The sequence below is a fragment of the Pyrus communis genome, chromosome 1 (assembly GCF_963583255.1).
Source record: "Pyrus communis chromosome 1, drPyrComm1.1, whole genome shotgun sequence".
Taxonomy (NCBI): Eukaryota; Viridiplantae; Streptophyta; class Magnoliopsida; order Rosales; family Rosaceae; genus Pyrus; species Pyrus communis.
The window spans coordinates 34321132-34339582 of record NC_084803.1 but is presented as its reverse complement, the minus strand read 5'-3'; positions in this window follow the sequence as shown (position 1 = coordinate 34339582).

Here is an 18451-nt window from a genome sequence, read left to right as displayed (position 1 = left end):
CAACTCAAACGCTCTATTCCAATATAATATCTAGACAAGCTAAGCATAGAGACGGAGTCGGCAGCCAAAATGTCACAGGTTAGTATAACCCTTAACTGGCAAAGTTCTATTATAGACTACCTAGTCAACGGAACACTCCCCCTGGAAAAATTGGTGTCAAGGAAACTCTAAATCAAGGTAGCACGCTACTACATGTGGAACGACATTCTCATCCGAAGATCCTACACCAGACCACATCTTCGCTGCCTAGCGCCGCCCAATGACTTAAAGGTTCTAAGCTTAATCAACGAAGGTGTTTGTGGAAATCATTCTAAAGGTCGATCCTTAGCACAAAAGGCTCTTAACGCAGGATACTATTGGCCTACCATGCACCAAGATGCTAAAGAGTTAGTACAAAAATGCGACCGTTGCCAACACTACAAGCCGGTACTAGCATTGCCTGCGAGCGAAGTACCATGTGTGATCTCCTACTATATCAAGACCCGAAGACTCAAGCAGCTCAATAGGCACCATCTTGCATGCCGAGGACTATCCAGTTATACAGTCTTTACAGTTAAGTTATTCGTTCATTTCACTTGTTTTTCAATGAGGACTTCAGAAGTAATTTACAACTTGGCTCGACTACATTTCCACAATAACTTATCTCTCGTGCACTTCAAAAGAAGATCGCGCCCTTCCTAGGGACTCACCGCAAAAATTGCACCCCCCCCGAGGGACCAACCATGCTCTCCAAAGTGGGAAGATAAACTCTACACTCCGAATATCCAAACGTGGATGAGCCGGGCTGCCCTAGTATAATAGATGGCTTGTGCCAAGATTCCTAAAAGTAGCCACAATGGTCTTTTTCAAGGCTTAGCCAACTGAAGGATTTTGGGTCTCTTGGCTTAATCTGCGGGGAACCAGGCCCTAGAGACGGAAGGGGCACAGTACACAGTACGCCCTACGGACGGCTACCCTGGAAACCTAAAGCTACTACCGAGTGCACTAAGGTAGTCTACGATTTTCGAAAGACTGCTTACAGCTTATCTTTCGAGCAGTAAAGCAGCGCTAGACTCATACAACTACACATCCATGTGAAAGGTTAAACAAGCTAGCGTGCATGTACGAAGTTTTATCCACTGCTGATATGCTACGTAGTCAATAAAAATTCACCTCTGCCAAGCGCGGAACAACGTACCCCAAGTCCTAAAGTGTTGTGATACTTGCTACGCAACCTATGGAATTGGAGAAAGCCAAGGTTAACAGCTTAGTGGTTACGCGGACTTGTCTACTTCTGTAAGTAAGATATCCGGCTGTTAACCCTATGGCTAACAACTTTGCAAAGTTCTACACCAACACCTACGGTTGCATAGACTATGTGGCCTGTCTACTTATAAAAAAGTAGCACGTCTGCCACTGGTATATAAAGCCTAAAGGTTAGAGCATGAACAACAGAAACGAAGATGGAGAAAAGTGAAGGAAGCAAGTTTATTAAATTTTCCATCAAGATTGATAAACAACTAGCAAAGATCGAATGAGTTCAAGCAAAAGCAACAAGGAAAATAAAGAAAATTTGAAAGGCTACCTAAAAGACTACTCTTTAGCAACTTGGACATCCCACGACTACTCGATCGCCACACCTTCAGCAGCCACGATGCTTTTAGCAGCGGCACCATCCGGCGCTTCACTCCCAACTGCACCAGCCTGGGCACCAACCTCTCCAACTACTTCACAAATAGAAAACTCAAAAGTAAAGGCGAATAAGTCTTCCAGAGAAATAAAAAAGGTCTCGAAGTCTTTACCAGAAAACTCAAAATTGGACGGCCACCCGAATAGATGATCTACATAACCTAACTTGTAGAAGTCTGCTTGATTTTGAGTAAGCGAAGCCTCAAACCCAGCCTTCTTACCATTCAACTGCTCATTCTCCTCAAGCAGATAAGCACGAACCCGCTACAGCTCCTCCACTTCTTTCTTCAGATTGTCATTGATCTTCAAGGCTCCTTGGAGTTCCAACACTTGAGGCTCAAGCCTATCAACAACCTTCTTGAAGTGGATCAGTTGGTTGTAAGCAGTGATCAGTTATTCATCCTTTGCATAAGCAGCAGAGTGGAATTCCGAGATGGCACGCTCAAGATCTTGAATCTGAGGTATTTAACACTCAATCTCATTCTATGTACTTCCATACTTTACTTGGATCGTGTCAAGCCTAGTTTTCAAATACATGAAGTGGGGGTAGAGATATTAGACCCTTTCAAAGCAACAAGCTCAGATTCTAATTTCTTGACTTTCTCGGTTGAGGAGTAAGCTTCGGCTGCCACAATTCTTGCCACCTCCTTTGTAGCCTTGGTATCCTCTTGATAAAGAAACATAGACTCGACTGCCAAAATCGTCGTTTTTTGCATCATGGGCAGCAGAGCAGTCCTCCTATACCTGGTCGTATGCTTCGCAAAGGAACTCGGGCCAACAACCCATTTAATGCCATCAACAAACTTGGCACATACGTCCATGTCCTCAAGCAGATTTAGTTTCAAAAGAGCATAAATATCTGCAAATTCCCCAAAAACAGACTTGGTGGATTTCTCACGACTGCCTGCACGAGCAATCTCCTTCTTCTTAGCAGACAAGTTCGTCTCAGCAGCAGAGGGGACGTGTTTTGGCGCTACTCTAGCAAGTATGGGCATCTTATCGCTCTTCATAGTAGCAAGCCTTTCCAAAGGTGAACCAGACTTAGCCCCAAATAAACGATTTGACACAAACATTGGCACCTAAGGCACGGAGAAACTTATATGCTGGGCAGTCCTAACAGTAATCAAACTAGTAGCATTCGGAACGACATGGGTCACCGGCACAGATCCAGCAACCTCTTCTTTCTCGCTCTTAAAGGAAGTCAAGTTAATCATAAGCTTGGGAGCAGCTGGTGAGCCCTTATAAGTAACGGAAGAAGTCTTCGGCTTCTTCTTAACAACCATCTCTTGAGCAGCTGGTGAACCCCCGCGAGCAGCGGAAGAAGAAGTTTTTGGTTTCTTTTCAACAGACGCCTCTTAAGCAGGCCGGGAATGCCTTTTTTCCCACCTTCATTTGTAGCATGCACTTTCTTCATGTCTTGAGAAGTCTTAGGAGTTGAGCCGAATTCTGAATCTACAAAAGCAGCGGAAGACATTCAGAAAATTAAAGAGCAGCTTAGCACAAATACAAAGCAACCGAAAAATTAAGCAGCTTACTTACCAGATACAAAGATCGTAGTATCACGTAGCTCAGGGGAAGAATTAGACTCCCATTCTCCACTTATCTCCAAAGTCTTAATGGCCCAGTCATGATCTCCCTTGCCCGAATTATCAAAAAACCTATGGCGAAATCGCAGCTACCCAACTCCCTCAATGTGGCCTATGTCAAAGAAGTACCAAAATTCGTTGACGGTTAAATCTAAGTCAAAGAATTGGTTAAGATTGTGGAATCCCACCATCACATGGACCGCATTCGGAGAACATTGAATGGGGGCACATCTCATGGAGCAGAGCACTTCTTGGAAAAATCGCAGCATAGGAAGAGTAAACCCCAACACAAAATAGTAGTGGTGAAACTTGATGGTTCTCCGAGCCCTATCATATGGCTCACGGCTGCTACCATCCTTAACACACTTTACACGCACTCCCGACGGAATGGCATGCCAATATGTCTCGAGGAAATCTCTAAACAAGTCATCGGAACTAATCTTAAAGTGAGCAGCCTTGAAGTAACCAACCTTGCTTAAAGACTCGCCTTGATGATACAACGGCAGCACGCTATCATCATTCTTATAGCTTGAGGAGGACATGCTTGAAAAAATTCTACAAATATACGAGAGGAATTCGTTAGAGGGTTGCCAAAAAAAAAAAAAAAGTGCCCAATAGGCCTCTGGGCCCAAAAGAGGCTCTCTCAACCTCACTCTCTCTTTTCTCCCTTAGGCACGGCCCAAGCCCAACCTTTTCAAAAAAAAAAAAAAAAAAAAAACAACAACAACAAAGGTCCAAGCCGCAAAATCCCAGCAAACCTGCCAGGCTCCACGGCTTAGCCTATCCTCCCTCGCACCAGTGCCCCAGCACCCAAGTCAGATGAAACCGCACACGGTGCTACCTTGCCATGGTTTCCCAAGCCACTTTTTCACACTCCCTTGACCCCCGTCGAGCCAATTTCAAGCCCTGAGGTTCCCAAAAAGAGATATGAAGACAAGAAAAGTAATTTTTTCTTACCTAGAAGCAACGAGAAGACGAAGCAGGCAACAAAAGATGATCATGTGCACAGGCAAGATGTAGAAGATTGCTAGATGAGGGGGAACAAATATCCTCTAAGCTATCTCTTTCTTGTAGGGTAGAATAAATCGTTTTCCAAAGTTGATTTAATAATCCACTTAAGGTGGACTTAAATAGGCTTTGAGGGAAATTTATTTCCCTTTCCTAGAAAGATCTAATTTCCTATTAAAAAGGGAATCCGCATCAAAATAGGAAACAATCCAAAGTTTCCTAAAGAAAATCTCTTGTTGCCCTTTTTTGCTAGCAGGCCAACAGGTGTGGGGGCATTTGTGAAGCAAAAAATAATCAAGAGGCGACACGTGGATTTTTGGGCAAAAAGGACAAAATTACCCTTAAGGAACACCGGAAATCTTAAGCGCGAGCAGTAGGCAAACATCCCAAAACCAAGTCAAAAGTGCCCAAAATAGGTATTTATTCAAAACCTATTTCATCCATCTTCTCCACAAGGTAACACCCAAAATATTCATTTTAAATTATGTTAATTGGCTAATTAATGGATTTATTACCTAATTAATCTATTAATGGCCAATTAGACTACCAATTACACCCAAAAGACACACAAGAGGCCGGTCACCTTCTCTCCCAAGGGAACCGGCCATGCCTTATATATTCTACCTCATTTTCTCTAAAAACTAAGTTTTCAATCTTGCTAAACACTCAAAAATTCTCCAAACATTTTTCCCTCAAAATTCTAACTTGGGCATCGGAGGTTGTTTGGCCAAAGTCTCCCCTCCCCCATTCATCGTGGCGTGTGAGGCGTTGACCTTGACCTAAGGTGTTATTTGTTTTGTAGGTGTAATTTTGTCCAAGAACAAGGAGGAAGAAATTTGCATCCACAATAGGTGTTAGAGAACCACATGGCAGTCATGACTCTTTAGGCCAACTAATTTACCATGGTCAACGTTCATGCAATGTGTGATATTTGAAGCATACCCATCGGGAAACTTTATAGACGATAAAAAATTTAAAAATTCTTTCTTGTCATTCGGTTTCATTGAAAAAAAAAATGCAAGATCCCTTCTGGCTTTATCATTGTCCCTATTCATCCATAAACCCCGTTGTATTCCCATTCATTCCAAATCAAGACGAGCTTTGATCGTGTCTTTTGTTTTTGCCCTCAGTATCTAGAATTGTGCTGACCAATGTGTCAAATACATTTTTCTCAACATGCATAACATTGAGGTTGTGTCTCAATTTTAGTTTGGACCAATACATGAGCTCAAAAAACATAGACTTGTGCGTTTAGTTCATATGTGTAGAAGGTTTTATCCTACTGACATTGGTCCCAAAAGGAGCAAAATCCAAACGGTTAAATTGTTCCAAAATCTGATCACCGAACCATTCTCTGGGTTTAAGGCGATGCTCTTTTTCCCCCGTCAAACTCTTTATCCTTCTCTCGCCACTCGTGGTCCTAAGGTAACCATCTCTGATGACCAAGGTAACAAACTTTTCTAGCGTGCCAACTAGATGTTACGTCTTCCTTGCATACAGGGCATGCCATATAACCCTTAGTGCTCCACCTGGAAACCATTGCATAAGCAGGGAAATCGTTCATAGTCCACATCACTGCAGCCCGCAAAGTGAACATCTTGCCAATACATTTATCGTATGTGCGCACACCGTGTGTCCATAAATCTTTTAGCTCATCCACCAACAGCCGTAAGTATACATCGATTAACCTACCAGGATCCTCAGTTATCAATAGAGTCATCATCATGTATTCTTTTTTCATACATTTCCAAGGCGGCAAATTATACGAAAATACGAAAATCGGCCAAGTACTGTGGTGTTGGTTTAAAACCCCAAACGGATTAAATCCGTCAGTGGCAAGTCCAAATTTAACGTTACGAGAACCAGCAACAAAATTAGGGAACGTTCGATCAAACTCTTTACATGCCTCTTAATCTGCAAGATGCCTCAGTACATCATCATCAACCCACTTTTCCTTATGCATCTCATGTCCGTGGTAGTATGCGTTGCCATATACAATCGCTGCAACCTAGATTTCAGGGGCAGATAATGTATGACTTTTTGTTGGATCTTAGTCGTTCTATTCTAAGATGTCATTTTGAACCTCGACTCATTGCATACAAGGCATTTATCCAATGCTTTATTCTCTTTGTAGAATAAAATACTGTTTTTGCAAGCATGAATTTTTTCATAACCCAATCCAGGACCATTCAACACTTTTTGTGCATGTCTATGGTCTTTTGGAAAACAATTGTCCTTCGGAAGCATTCTCTTGAAAACCCCCAAAAAGTAATCGAAACACTGGTTCGACATACGATACTTTATTTTTTCGTGCATTAGTTCCACAATGGCCGTGAGAACAAAAAAGCTCTCGCACCCTGAGTATAACTCTTGGTTGGCATTTTTTAATAGTTTTTCATATTGTTCGAACTCGACACTGTCCATTGGTGTAGACATGTCATCTTCCCCTTCCTGATTGGTGTTTGTTGATGCAAATGGAAAAGCATCATTTATAATATCCATGACTTGTTCATTAGGATCCACAATAGGTTCAACATTGTCTACGCTTGTGGCGTTTGAAGATGAAGCATTGTCTAATTGTTCCCCATGATGGTTCCAAGTATTATATGTCTCAATCATTCCATTCCTTACTAAATGAAATCGAACATTTTCAATTGTCTCCTTTAACGTGTTGTCACACCTCCTACAAGGACACTGGATTCTAGTTGCACCCGGGTTGTGTGTACATTCAAAGTCAATAAAATCCTCGATTCCATCCAAGTATTCGTCTGCGCATCTATTCGGGTTATGTATCCACATCCTGTCCATAATTCCTGGAACCACAATAACAATACAACAATCACAACAACTTCATACAAAATTATAATGTCACCTTATGCCTCCGGTAAGGGCCCTATCCCATTCGAGAATGCATAGTCATGTCACGTAATTTATGGCTAAATCAGATTAGATTTTGACGTGGATGAATTTCGGCAGCATCACGATACAGTTCTTCAAGTGTACGACCTGAAGAACGTATAGAGCTGACACCGAAATCTCCACAATCGAAACTTAATCCTTCAAGCATAAACTACGCATCATAACTGTGCATTCACAAACTATCCAAATAATGGGACAATTCAAGAATTAATTGGACCGCAGTCATCTTTCGCATCCATGTGCAAAATCCCACTAATCCTCGAACCGGAAACTAAGTTTTACTAAAAATAAAAAAACAAGTATGAAGTTAATTTCAATTAACTCTGTATATCACAACACATATTTGTACGTCACGTAAAAATTTAACAACATAATATAAATATAATTTCACAACACAATATAAACATAATAAACTAATTTCAACATAATTTAATTAATTTTATATGTTTAAAAAAATAAAACAAAGAAAATACCTTCTCAATCGTTCTCCACCAATCGCTAATTAATCATACACAATATCCTTATAGACAACGAAATTAATGTTGTTGGTATGAATTTACATTAATACTTTTACCATAACGATAAAAAGCGCTTACCAAACACACCGAGATAGCCCAATCAACCTAGAGAAGAAAATGGAGGGAGTATTAGATGATGAAATTGAGAGAAAATGGAAATGATGGATGCCGGATTGAGAAAAATCGAAGGGATGAGTGCAGAGGCACAATTTGCAATTTTTTTTGCAGTTCACTTTTAAACGAATGATTTTGCGTGACGAACTAGGTCTTTGTCACACAAACACCCATTAAGCCACTAAGATGGTCTTCGTCCTGCAAATGTCATTTGCGAGACAAAAAAAGAAACATTCGTTGCGCAAGTTTACCATTTTTTTATTTTATGTCCTTTACTTTACAATTTATTCTTTTCAACACATTGCACAACGAAAGAATGTACCGTCGCGCAATACATATTTTTTCACTTTTTTATGTTTTTCTTTTTTATTTGTATGTATTGTAAATTTTTATTTTATTATAAATCAAAAACTCAAACCTAATTAAACATTAAATTAATTAACAAAACTAATTTACTATCCCAAATAGAAATTATAATTAATGCAAATATTAATACTCATCCAAATAACATATATTTATTCATCAAATTAAATATAAAGTCGACAAAATCTTATTTAAGAGAGAGAGGAAAAAAAAAAAAAACAACCCTCATCAACTTCAATCCTCCCTCGCTCGCAACACATCAAACTTCCACTGCCAGAAACTCTGCTTGAAAAGCCCATCCACATAAATCCGTTGCTTCTCATTGGTTTCATCAACATCCCAACGAACCTACATTAATGCCAATAACAATAAATTAGTAATTTAAAAAATATTACGTTTTATCAAAAATAATTGATCATTATTTACCACAAACTTAACGATAACTCTCCCAATATGGATTTTTTCAACTCCTCAGGGACCTTTTTCTAAGACTTAACTTGGTAGAACAATCACTCCGCACTAAATTTCCAATATCATACTTAAATTCGGCGTACGCCTTAGCCAAATTTTTGCCTTCAAAGTACAGCACTTGCTTCCGTCGATACCTCTCTAATCGCACTACAAGTTTCTTTTTGCCAGAACCTTCTCTAGAATCAACCATTCTTTTTTAAACAAATTTTTTTTTTGAAAACTAGGACTCTGAAACTGTGTTTATATAGCACTAGGACACCTTTGCGCGACGAACATATTCGTCACGCAAATCTCCAAGTTCGTCATGCAAAATGCGTCATAAATGCTCAATAAATTGGAAGGTTTGAACGCAGTCTGACCGTGCTTTGCGCGACAAACACATGGATTTGTCACGCAAAGATGTCTTACGCGACGAAGGTAGCGTCACGCAATATATTGTGTGACGAATAAAATAATTGTAATTATAAAGTTTACATAAACATAGATCTATGTTTAGATAAACTTTATAATTACAAACAAATATTCAATAAATATTTAATACCTTAAATATTTATTCTAAAAATAATTAATACTTTAAATATTTATTCTATAAATAATTAATACCTGAAATATTATTCTATAAATAATTAATACCTTAAATATTTATTCTATATATAATTAATGCCTTAATCCATACAATTATTTTCAGCATAAGTACGATATTCATTAAAGATTGAAAACACATATAAACCGAGGATAGGGTGCTTATATTAGGTTTCAATAATAAAAAAAAAAAATAAAAAAAAAAACCCAACAGGAATTGAAACCTAATTAAGTCCAAATACATAACTTATAAAATTTAAATATTGTCATACAAAACATAAATTTAAAACTACTATTTGGATGGTCCAGGTCTATTCCGCAAGACTTCATAACGCTATCAATTATAATCTCCCTCCAACGCATTATCCATCAACTTCATCAACTTTTCGTTCGTATCATCATCAAAAGTATACTTACATTGTTACACATATATGCAAATAATTAATTCCAACATATAACTAAAAATCTCACACACTTAATTATTAATCCATCAACAATATACTTACTAATAGTTCATCCATCACAACCTTCTTTAAATTCCCGGGCACATCTTCCCAAGAACGCCACTCAGCCACTCAGCAGTGGGACAATTATTCCCCATGGTTACAACAATCGCATTCGCAAACTCAAAATGTTCCCTCAAATCATGAGTGTTGGCGTCGTGTACACTCTCATCCTTATTTTTATCTGCCATCCCAACACGAATAGAATTTTGAAGAATAAGGATAATAGAATTGTGAAGCATCAGGATAGCAGAAGCGCATATTTATAGGAAGGTTAGGACCTTTGCTCGACAAAGCCTTTGTTGCACAAACACCTATATTAAATGCAGTATTGATTCCTTGGATTCACCAACAGTAAATGATCAAAACTGACAGGAACTTGTGCGACGAATCATTGGTTGCGCAAATGCCCCCTTTTAGTCGCACAAGTTTTTCGCGCCAAACAAAATTACCCTGTGTTTTCTTGCAAACTTTACGCAACGCCAACAATTATTCGTCGCACAAAGTGTTCTTGCGCAACGAATATCTTCATCGCACTTTTTTTTTTCTTTTTTTTTTGTCTCCTATCTTTTCTATTTTGTGCAACGAAGTATATTTTTCATTGCTCAAGTACGTCTTGCGCGACGAAATACTCTTCGTCGCGCAAGCTATTTTTTCTACTAGTGAGAGAGGGTGCCGAAGCGAATCAATTTTTACAACTATTTACCTTTGCTAATGAGACAGAAAAGAAGAATCACAATGAAGGACTTGACCGAGGCAGCCATTTTTGAGAAAATTGTGCTAAAGATGTTTCGGTACTGAAATCGTAGGGGTAAGACTAAGATGGATGGTACCTATGCTCATGGTCTAATTTATATACAGTACGGAAGGGAATTCCAATCGACAATTATAGTAATAAGTACGTAAGAAATAAAATCAGACCTTTTTTTTTCTTTTTTTTTTTTTCTGCCAGAAGCAGCGGATTGAGTGATGTTCAGCTTTCCAAAAAATAGAAAAAAGAGGGTGATGTTCATGAAATCATGAATAAATGCTTTAATTAATTTTCTAGTAATTGGAATTCTATAGGTTCATGCTTTAACTTTGAGTAATAATTTTGTATTTGTTGGGTTCAAAGTACGTAAGTGGTGTTGTTAGAGTTTGTTTTGTTCCTCTTGTGAATTATTCCTTGATTTTTATCATTTATAATGACTTTAATTTACCATTCTAAAAACAGCTTTGACACAGTTACTTGGCACAATAATATTGTGATATACCTCTTTTTGCTCCATTTTTATTGATGACGATTTAGATATCAACTTATTATGATTGATCATTCTATTGTTTTGCTCAAATATTCCGCAACTCAGTACAAATATATTATTGTATTAATTTTTTTTTTAAACAAACGATATTATCTACACTAAGGGAGAGGGGGCTGGGCTGATCCTCACAATAGGCTAGCAATAATATGATTCAAATTTGCCTTTGGCGAGAACTGAACCTAAGACCTCTCACTTACAAGTGAAAAAGAATATCACTAGATAGTAGCACTAAGTGGCTCTTAAAAAATACTTTTAAATGTATTCAAAAATACTTTTGAACTAGTAGTGTAAATTGCTTTGTGTCGCTCGCCCCGGGATTTGTAGTGCATCTAAAATGGATGTGACTTCTATGTGGCCTCAATCATTGCTTAACACATGTTAAAGTTTGGTTTGAGATTGTAGTACTTTAAAAAAATATAGTTTATTAAAATATTTGGAACATTAAATGTGTTTGGTTAAACAAAAGAAAAAGTTCTTGTTAAAAAAAAAACTGTTGTTGTCAGTGACACTAGAAAAGAATAAAAAAAAGCAGAAGCAGGATCTATCATGCTTCTAGAATAAGTGTTTTGTTTTCAAAGTATAGTGATCATTGCTCATTTAATGAAATTTTTAAATGGCAAGTATACTCCCGCATATTTTACAAAATTACAATGTTTGCCATTACATTATTAACTTTGGCAATTATAATATCACATTAATAACATATTCTTTTTAGTCATTTAACATAACCATATCAATTTTATATAAAAGTCTACCCAACACTTAGTCACTCTTTTTTTTTTTTTTTTTTTTTTTGTTAAAAACAATTAAAAAAAAAATTTACCAAACACTCAACAAAGTTATTTAGTTTATTAAACCTTTATTCTCATAGCAAAGCATAAGCAGTTTCTTTTAAAAAGCACAACAATACCAAATTAGCTCTAAGTTTATGACAATAAAATTAAGAAAATTTAAGTTTATAAATATGTGTCCTTCAACAATTGGGGCCATAGAGAAGACACTAATTTTTGGAGCATAAAATTTGATCTATGTCATTTCTACATGCATTCACTGCTATTCTTGTATGCTATAATGTTGAAATTAGCTAGATATGAACTCAAAATCTTGCTTACTTGACCGAGTGAATTGTAATTTTAATGCACTAGTCGCTAGGGGAAAAATACAGAGAAATGCCAAGGAGACTCTCAAATGAGACTCCCCACCACTTTATGTTTTTTTTTTTTTTTTTTTTTTTGGTAAAAAGGAAATTTCATTCCAAGGCAAAAGCCACCTCAAACAAACAAAGCCAAGAACACCTGACCAACAAAACACATACAAGCAAGCAGGGAACACAAAAGACGCTACCAAACAAGGCTATCACGTCTTCCCCAACCCACACCAACCCTACCTAAGAAGGAGGACAAGGTAACCCATCTTTATTCAAAATCCTCACCAACGAAGATGGGGGTCTGACAACCTAGGCAGAATTGCTCATCTCTGCTCCACGAAATCTAGCGACATAGTTCGCCGCTTCATTCCCTGCCATTGGCATCCAGGACCACACACAGTTGAGAAAACGACACCACAATTGCCGAATACAACTTAAAATAGGGTATATCTTCCAACTGCAATTTTCAGCACCACCATTTAAATAATAAATTAATTGCTCGCAATCAGATTCCACCATAATTTGTGAAAAGTTGCTTTGTTGAGCCAAAAGACACCTTTCTAGAACCGCCAGAGCCTCAGCAACTTCTAGACAAGAGGCATGCACATCATTTCTTCGAATCATCAAACATTTTTTCCTCGAGTCTCTCACGACGACGCCCACAAAACTTTTTGAATCCTCATGTTTCCAACTCACATCAACATTAATTTTTACCATTTGGGAGGGAGTGGAGACCAAGTATAGTCCTACTAAACAATAGGCATTACATCTCGCTGGATAATGTTCCTTTCTCTCGCCTTCATGAACATAGTATAAGCACATTGAATAACCTGTACAGTTTGCATAGTAGAATGAGGGTTGACGTTAAAAATAGACTTACATTGAGTTTCCATATCTACCAGCAAGTGAAGGCCAACAAAGTCTGAATTCTCGCCCTCTCCGCTTTCTCCCCAAAATTCTCCTTGAACAATTTAAAGAGCCAATCATCAAAATTAGTAATAGAACTCTTATCAACTTTATCAGGGGGCCACCAAACCATACTAGATTAACCCAGGGACAAAAAAAACAGAAGATGTTCAACAGACTCCTCGCACTCATTGCAAATCAAATAGAAGGGAGACGTGGCACACCTTCGTTTGAAAAGGTTTAGCTAAGTAGCAATAGCACCTTTGATTCCTTTCCATAAGAAGTTTCGAATTTTTGGAGGGACCTCCAACCTCCAAATCCCATGCCACACCGCCTGATCAGTATGCCTTGAAGAGGAAGGTTCCGTCTTCTATCATTATTGTTTCGAAGCCATCTATAACCTGATTTAACAGAGTAAGTCCCCTTCATATCCGTAGGCCATATCAACCTATCCTCCCTCCTGGAATCACCCACCTGGATATTAGAAACTGCCTTACAATCCTTTTCAAAGATCAAATTGTGAATTGACTCCAAATCCCAACTACCATCCGTCGGGTGAATAACAGAAGTAACGTGCATTTCTCTGTCCACATCTACTTCATTAAGAAGGTTTGGGCAACCACAGTCAATACTTGGAACCCATTTATCAACCCAAAATTTAATTTGATTACCACTCATAACTTGTCATTACATACCCTTTAGCAACAACTCCCTTCCTTCAAGAAAAATGGACCAAATCCATGAAGCCCGCCCACCCTTCTTGGCTTCCAAAAACAAAACATGAGGGAAGTATGGCTCCTTTAAGACCTGGGCCCACAAAGAATTTGGATCATGAATTAATCTCCAACATTGCTTGGCAAGAAGAGTAACATTAAACTCTTTCAAGTTCCTGAAACCCATTCCCCCTTCACATTTTGAGTACCCCATATCTTCCCAACTAACCCAGTGAATTCTTCTCTCGTTTTCTCTTTGCCCCCACCAAAATCTTGCAAGTGCAGCATCAATCTCATTACATAAGGTATCCGAGAATTTAAATATATTCATTGGGTACGCGGGCATTGCCTGAGCAACAGCCTTAATCAATACCTCCCGCCCAGCTTAAGAAATGAACTGTTGTTTCCACCCTTTTTATCTTCCTAAGAACACGATCCTTAACATAGGCCAATGCGGGAAAGAGATTTAAGCCGACAAAGGGTTTGAGGTAGGGTGACCCACTTTCACCTTATTTATTCCTTCTTGTTAGTGAGGTGTTATCTCTTCTGATCAGATATGCTACTGATATGGGATTTGTAGAAGGAATTCGGATAAGTGCTAACGGACCATGCCTCTCTCATTTTCTATTCGCAGATGACACTTTGATTTTTCTAAAAACCACAAGAAACAACTGTTAGAATATTGTGAATCTTCTCAATGCCTATTGTCATGCGTCTGATCAAGATAACTAGTTTGCAAAAGTCTATGGTTTATTTTAGTGTTAATACACCAGTTGAGGTGTGTCAGAATCTTTGTAGCATTTTGAATATGCCACAAGTAGATGACCCAGGGAAGTATTTGGGAATTCTGACGAATTGGGGAAGTTCACCACTTTATGTTTTAAGCACAATGTTTTATAATATTGACACGAGAATCGTGTCAAAAACATGAGATGACGAAAAATTCATGAAAAATCCAACTTTTGAAAGTTTCCTTAGCGTTTCTCAAAAATATATCTAATCATTGTATTATGGTTGGTAATTGTTCAATTTCATATTTCAAGAAAATGGTGGTTTTGTTGGTATATTGGAAAGAGAAAATATGTTTAATGAATAATTCATCCTCCACTTTCAAGTTGAACAAGATTTCTTCATTTCAACATATCTTAAATATAATGATTTTTTCTTTTTCTTTTTTTTTGTCAAAAAAATATAATGAATTATTCAATCCAATCAAATTCCAAGCACGATATAATCATATCCTATCGTATGATTGAAGTTATATTGAAGAGGGGAGAGTCAAATACACTATCCTGTGCTCGTATTATACAGAGAATAAGCAAGGTTTATAAGAACTATATGTCTCAAGAAATAAAATTATAGAGACTTTGGATGCGGTCCTTAGCTATGAATATTCTTTGATTGAAACCTTGATGGTTTTTAATTTTTGATCGAGGTCCCTGAAATCAATGTGATAATTTATTTCTATGTACGTTACTATATTTTTTAAATAAAAAATTAAAAATTTTAGTTGTTTATATAAATGAGATTTTAAATAAAAAACCATAATTTGTGGGATTAAAAATATTAAAATATAAATATACTATTGTGTGTGTTTATATAGATATAAACATGGGTACATTCATCAAAATTAACCAAAAAAATTATTGTATCAAAACATGGGTACATTCTTCAAAATCACAAAAATAAAATAAAAAAATAAAAAAAATATTAGGCTTAATAACATTAGTAAATTTCTTCGATTAAACTTGACATGGATACATTTTAAAATCAAAGAAAAAAGAATGTACCCATATAAGTTTAAAAATGGATTAAAAAAAATTGAATAGATTTTATATTAAAAAAATGGTACATTTTACATATAACAAAATAAAAAGTTTTACATGAATAGGTACATATAATTAGCATGGGTACATTTAGCAAAAATAAAAAGTATAAATAAAAAAAATATATGGGTACATTTAGCAAAAATAAAAATTACAAATAAAAAAACATATGGGTACAAATACAAATAAACTTCAAAAAATATGGGCACAAAAAGAAATTAATATATTGGTACAAATTAAAACTGAAAAGAAAATTGGTACAAATTAAAAATGGGTACAAACTATAAATAAAAATATATGATAAAAAATTTAGTCATAAATATAAATATACTAATTGTAACATTTTTAACATTAAATGAATATATTTAGAAATAAAAAAAAATTATTATTGAAATAATTAATGATGTTATTAATACCCAAGGACTTTGATGAAAAATTGAAAATGAATATGATTTTAATCAATGGAATAGCAAAAGGAATGATGAGAACCTAATTTCTCCAAAATATTAACACTAATCAAGCATATAAAGCCAAGCATTTCCCATTGATCCTTAAAACATCAACCACTTCACATAGCACACATATTTAAAGATACTCATTTGAAGTTCCTCACTTAAAGAAGCCAACATCATGGCACATCATATGACCATATATTTACAATTCAGATTTCAGGTAAGATTAAGACACCAAATATGTAGAATCATTGAAGCTTAGAATATATATATATCCCTATATATAAACATATATGACCAAATGAACCTCACAAGGCACAGATCACTTGTAGTCAGATGATTTGCCAGCAAGTTTTCCGACCACGGTTACCTTAGGCAGATTCATACCGTCACATGCAGGTGCCAAAAAGACCGGCAGGTACGAATGTAGGTGACACCAAAACCGCTTGTACCTAAAATTTGCCATTAGAGAACTCTTGCCCTACAATATTTCAAAACCAAATAAGAAAATCAATAATATAAAAAATAAGCTCACTCACTGAAATTCGAAGATCCCAGTTCCAAAATAAAAACTCATAATTTTTTTTTTTAATAAATAAATAGATAAAAGTTTTAATTAGAAAATCTATCTTATATAATCAAAACAAAGTACTCAGGTTTATTAGTCAATTAACCTGGATTTCGGCACGTGTAACTTCACATATTTTTGGGTTGAATCCTACTCTCCAAGGTCGGTTGTGAAATTCCCAGTAAAATCTCAGTGCTCCTTCAGGACTTGTGAAATTCACAAACGCATAACCCAGATTTGAAATCCGCTTTCTCCTACATATATGGAAACAAAATTATCGAAAATAAAAACTAAAACCGCACAAACAAGGTTTGAGAAAACTAATTAATTTCAGTGTAGTAAAAATTAAATGTTACTCACTTGAAGTCCATGGGCAGATAAACGAAATCGAACTTGGACTTGTTTCGTTCATCGCGTATGTGACGCATTTGGTTCTCTTGATAACAATGCGTTTTCAGTACGTTCAGAAAATCAGTCCTCCTACATATATAAACACATCAATATTTGCAGACATGCTTTAATTTATAAATTAAAATAAAATTTAATGCATGTAATGTTCTGTATGTTGTTATTATATTGTAAGCGTTATTGAAACACAATCACATGTACTCTCAGACAAGACTTGTTTCAGACGGAAAAGGTAAACATTGGAGACGAAAAGTTCGATCTTTAAAGAAAGAGGGACAAAAGAGATTTGCTATTTTCATTTTACTCCATATGAACAGTGAGAGTGTGGAAAGATGCAGAAAACATGCACAAACGCAGAAAGGTTACGATCTTTTTCCTCAAACAAAAATCAAGTTTCAAACTTTATCCTTTTTCTTGAACAACAAATCCAAAATACCAAATGAACAGAGTGAGAGAGAGGGGGAGAGAGAGAGAGAGATTAGGAGTTTTGTAAGAACGTTTTCAAACTTTATTTTCAAACCAAAATAATATTCCGACCTTTTTATTTTCAAACCAAAATAAAGGTTCGATTTTTTTTCTTTTTCTTTTCATAGTTCAATCTCTCTTTTTTCAATCCACAATAAAGTTACGATCCCTTTGTTCCACAAAAAAATCCAAAATCTCAAAGTGCAGACAGAGAGATCTAGAGAGAGAGAGAGAGAGGGTGTTATACTTAAACTGATTGGGAATATTCTTAACCATGACAGTGGTTATACGAGACCTTGCTTGTCCATCAGGACAAGATGGAAATGGAATGACAAGCTTCTTCTCTTCTTCATGCAGCTGCATCTTCCCCTTGTTTTTCGGAACCCACTTTGCCCCATGATCAAACTTCTTCCATGGCCTACTCGTCCTATCTGATGTTCTCCTGGGAGGAGGAGGAGAAGGAATATTGGGGCCACTGAAAATTTTGCTTGGGTGGACCCTTTTGCCCTTACTGTAACCTGGACGTCTCCCTGCCCTAGGAAGCTGAAGATTATTTGGAGTAGAAAAGGGTTGGCAAACAACAGTATTGGGTTTCCATGGTTCTGCATACGGGTTCAGCTGGGGACCTTTTGGTTGTGGATTGTAGCTAGAGGAAGCCATGGGAGAGAATATCAGATAACTGAAAACTGAGAACTGAGAGAAGGGTTTTAGAATCAAAAGGCAAACGGCAAAGGGCTGTGGGTGGAGGGAGGGTTTGGAGTGTAAGGTTGTTGTTAAGCATATTAGGGTGGGTGTGTGGATGAACGGTTAGGATGTAATTTGCGGTGAGCTTAGTACCTATATGGCTAAAGGAATAGGCTTTTCAGAACTGGGGTGTTTTCTTTAGGCAATTTTGGGAATAAGATCAAAGCGCTGATGAGAATTGGCAGTGCA